Source organism: Citrus clementina, unplaced genomic scaffold (genome assembly GCF_000493195.1).
Source record: "Citrus clementina cultivar Clemenules unplaced genomic scaffold, Citrus_clementina_v1.0 scaffold_5, whole genome shotgun sequence".
Classification (NCBI taxonomy): domain Eukaryota; kingdom Viridiplantae; phylum Streptophyta; class Magnoliopsida; order Sapindales; family Rutaceae; genus Citrus; species Citrus x clementina.
This window is the reverse complement of record NW_006262201.1, coordinates 23,959,130-23,964,006: the sequence shown is the minus strand read 5'-3', so window position 1 is coordinate 23,964,006 and position 4,877 is coordinate 23,959,130. Positions and strand designations below refer to the sequence as shown.

At 28.3% G+C, this 4,877-nt stretch overlaps 1 pseudogene; it reads left to right on the top strand.

Moving 5' to 3' along the window:
- LOC18041174 overlaps positions 1 to 521 on the top strand; it is a 1,565-nt pseudogene extending 1,044 nt beyond the window's left edge.
- Positions 522 to 4,877: the final 4,356 nt, after the last annotated feature.

Sequence of the window (4,877 nt, the reverse complement as noted above, 5' to 3'; positions counted from 1 at the left end):
GAAGCTTTCAATTGCACCAATGGAGATGTTTTTAAGTGGAAGCATTTATGGAAAGTGTTGGCTGAGCAGTTTGAGATTGAGAATTATGGGTTTGGAGAAGAAATGGGTTGTGAGAGGGTGAGATTTGAGGAAGTTATGAAGGGTAAAGAAAGTGTGTGGGAGGAGATTGTGAGAGAGAATCAGCTGCAGCCAACAAAATTGAATGAGGTTGCTGTTTGGTCATATGCAGATGTGGTGTTGAATATTGGTGCGGGTTATTTTGTTAGCATGAACAAGAGTAAGGAGCACGGGTTCTTGGGTTTCAGGAATTCTAAGAATTCGTTTATCACATGGATTGATAGGTTGAAAAGTCACAGGATTGTGCCTTAAGTAATTATTTTTTTTCACTTTTTGATTTGGTGCCTCGAGTAATTGAAAAGCCACGAAAAATTAATAGTTCAACCCGTGATTGTTTTGGCTGGAAATTGTACCCTTTTGTCAGATCCTTGTTTTGTTAATCAAAGAATTTTACTTCAGGTAGGAAAAAAAAAAAATTGATGCCTTTGTTGTTGCTAAAGAGTTAATAAATAAATACAGTACTGAATTATCAACCTTAGAAAACCTCCATTATACATTTCTGAATCACGTACCTTCAAGTTATAACGACCCAATGTTCAAGTAATGCCTAATCCTAGTAGTCCAAAGCTTCTTTAAATGGTTCGTGTGTTGAAAGCACTCTCTTTCGAACCAACCGATTCACTAGACCAGAAAAAGAAAAGATTGACTGTGAAAATATATAATCGATTAAAAATGAAGTCTTTCGAAATTTTTTAACTGGACAGCATTTATTAGAAAGGGGAGAGAGAAAGAAAAGGGTAAGAAAAGAAAATTAAAATAAAGTTTATGGACATTTAAGTCATTTTGCATTAATTATTCGTTATAGTTAAAGGATAAAATTATAATTTATTTGGTCAAAGTGGTCAACACTTTATTTAATAGAAAATCTGAAAGACCAAGCCTATTCTCAATCATTCTAGGGGAAGAATAAACTCTTTACTTTGATGGTAGATCTATGGTAAATTAAAAATTGTTACGGAAGATTCTTGTACCACTACGCAGCTCGCAAGAGGAAGATTGAAGTGGTACCAAATTTGCTGTGAAATGAGTTTAACGACCGCATGCAAAAGATCAATTGTAAGAAAAGTTTAGTTGAGGAGCGAGCAAAGATATGCTGACCAATACAATATTTGAAAAATATAAACAAATGTTTTTAAATTATTATTATTATTATAATCAAATAAATATAGTGCAAACCTGTCTGAAAACAGGAGGGAGCCGGGTTTGATTTATGCTGTATAGGCCGCATTCTGTTTAGATACAGTCCAGCCCAATGGAAACTATATGTAAGCCCAACACGGGTCTTCATCGATTTATGCAATGCAGTGAAAAACATTTCTAACGGAACATCTACTGAATCAGAATCAGTCACTGTAATTAAAGTTACCATAAAGGGCAATCTTATAGAATTGAACGAAAATATTAATATCAAGTATACACTGCTGGTAGAAGAAAAATGACATTTGTTCGAGAAATTTTACAATACATTCATGTTGCGTTTACTTCTTGAATTAGGGAACCAGAATCCAGAATCCAGAATCGGAATCATTGACAATATTTACTTTACAAAATAAAATTATAAAATAAAATTAGAATCATAAGACCTACCACAATTTGGCAATGAGGAGACTCATTCTCAAGGGAGAGGTGGGAATGAGTCTCTCATTCCTAGGAATGACTATTTTACCCTCTCCCAGAAATTAATAATGCCCATATTATCTTCATTTATAATTAATTAATATATTATTAAAATTAATTAATTAATATATCATAATTAATTAATTAATATATTATTAACAATAATTATTAATAATTATAGTTTTTGAATAAATAATCACAATAATTAATATATTATGATTATAATTAATTCATATATTATTATTATTATAATTAATTAATTAATTAATTAATATAATTATTAATCAATTAGTAAATTAACATATTATTCACAAGGCCAGTGCTATGTTACGTTTAACGTAACATACACACACTCACAGCAACAGTACTAATGGTGGGGTCCGCTATTGTTGTTGTGAGTGTGTGTACGTTATGTTAAACGTAATATAGGGTGATCCTATTCACAATAATTATGAATAATTGTAATTTTTCATAAATAATCACAATAATTAATATACTTTTATTATAATTAATTAATTAATATACTATTATAATAATTATTAATATAATTATTACCATTAATTAATATATTAATATATTATTAACAATAATGTATTAATAATTATAGTTTTTGAATAAATAATCACTATAATTAAAATATAAAATAATAATTATGATAATATTTCATTAAGTACTTTTTAGTAATTTGTTACAATTTAACTCATCCCGATTCCGAATCCAAGATAAAATAAACACATCAATGTGATTCCAGTCCATTCCAATTCCGATTCCTGTAGGTCAAGTAAATAATTTATTTTGATTCTAATTCCCCATTCCCATTCCAGCTCATTCCAATTTTTGCCCATTCCGATTACAGCCAATTCCAATTACTGACAAGTAAATGCAGCATAAAGATATTATATTAACCATATAACAAGCAAATGACACTGTGATATTTATGTATTTATTGTGAAAGATCATTATGCAAATGGTGGTTACATTAAATTTAAGGGTGGGGTTATTTGCACTCAAAAAATTATTTTGGACACTCTAATTTTAATAAAAATATATATTACAAAAATACCCATACTATGAATTACTATTAAGGACAGTTTTTTATAAGTTAATATTATATAATTGTTTTGAACATACATATAACACACTCATTATTCATTTTTAATTATCATATTTTGGACCCTAAAACTTTTATTTTCAATATATGAATTTAACATTTAGATGAATAATAAGGAAATCAATATTAAAAAAAATTTAATTACACAATATGTGTGATACATTTTTTTTAAAATAAAATAAAAAAGTACTATGAACGAACTTTCTTTTGACTTTCACCATTCTTCTCTTGTGCTTCATCTCTACGTCTTCCTCTTCTCTTTTTTATGCTTCTCCCTTCTTCTCATCTCCTTCATCTTTATGACTTTTTTCATTTTTTGGGTAGTATCTATGGAATATGATTCTTTTTATTATATTCTCATTGCAAGTTATTTTGGGTGTGAAATTCAATATTGAACATAAATAACTAAAAAATTAATAACTAATTTTATATTAATTTTTTTTTTACAACTTGACTTAATTATATTGTTGTAAGTACATGTTAAATCTCTTAAAATTGGTGTGCTGAATAGTTTTATTAGTTTTTTAAGTAAATAAAGTTAAATAATTTAAATAGTTTAAGTAAGGATATTTTTGAAATTTTAAAGAGTGTACAAAGTAAAACTTAATCTTTTATAATTTGTGTATGAGTGTGTAAAGTAATAGAGTGTTCAAAGAAATATTTAGACTGCAAATAGGCCCATCCTAAATTTAATTACACATGTCATACATGCATCGATTGGTTGTATTGCCTCTGATATACTATACAATTTCTCCATTCACTGATATTAGGTTTAATATTAAAAAAAGGAATATCAGTATTTAATGACTTAAGTAGTTTTTAACACTTTTAACGTACCAGTATCAACAGTTATTGATATTATAAGATAATAAATCTTCACTCATACTAAGATTTTATATTTTATTTTATTTATTGTTCACGATGTCGTTTTGGACTTCAAATTTGGATAAATTGTTAACTCTTCATTTCTCTCTCTTCACAAAATCGTTTACCTCTCTTTTTTGACAAAACAAAAAACCAAAATAAAACAAAGGCCAAAACCAAAAGCAAAAACAGATCAAACGGCTCAACCTCTCTAGCCTCTTAATGTAGGGATGGAAAAAATCCCCACGGGGACGGGTACCCTCGGGGATTTTCCCCATTCGGGGAGGATATGAGGATAATTTCATACCCAATTTCTTATTCGGGGAAGGGACGGGGAAATTTTTTTACCCAATTTCTTATTCGGGGAGAGGACGGGGATGAGGTGGAATCCCCATCCCCTACCCATTTCCCCATTTTAATTTTTAATTTTATTTTAATTTTTTAAAATTACTAGTAAATAAATTATAAAATTATAAATATTGATAAAAATAAAAAATATCAAAATATTTATATTATTAAACTTTTAGGCCTAATTAACTAATTAAAGTTCTAAATTTTTATTTAGGACATTAAAAAGACTGAGTAGATTTTATTAGCCTAAAATTTTTTAATTTTAATATTCTTTAAATATTTTAAACTTAAATCTATTTTTTATTTATTTTTAGATGTTATAATTACCCACAACGAATCACAATTTTAATATCTAATCTAATATTTGCTCTTGATTTGCTCCGATTTAACTATTGTGTTGTAAAGGGAATAGTCCACATTTATAAAGTGCCCATGCCACCATTGAAAAAATTAATTTTGAATATAAATTCGATTTTATTTGTAACAATTTTGTATTAGACTATTAATTTGTTCATAATAGTTTGTAAAAGAAGTTTGTATCCCTTGCATGCTGCGTTACACACTAATTTAATGTATGTGACTTTTGTAATGGATATTAATGTAAGATATATTTTGAACTTTACTTTTATTTGAATTTTTTATTTTAATATGATTAACTCAAAATCAAAAACAAAAAAAAATTGTATTAGTTATTCGGGGATTGGGGACCCTCGGGGATCCCCTATTATTATTCGGGGAGGGGATGAGGATTCTTTCAAGTAATTCTGACGGGGACGGGGAGGGGACGGGGACATACGCAAAATATCGGGGATGGGTA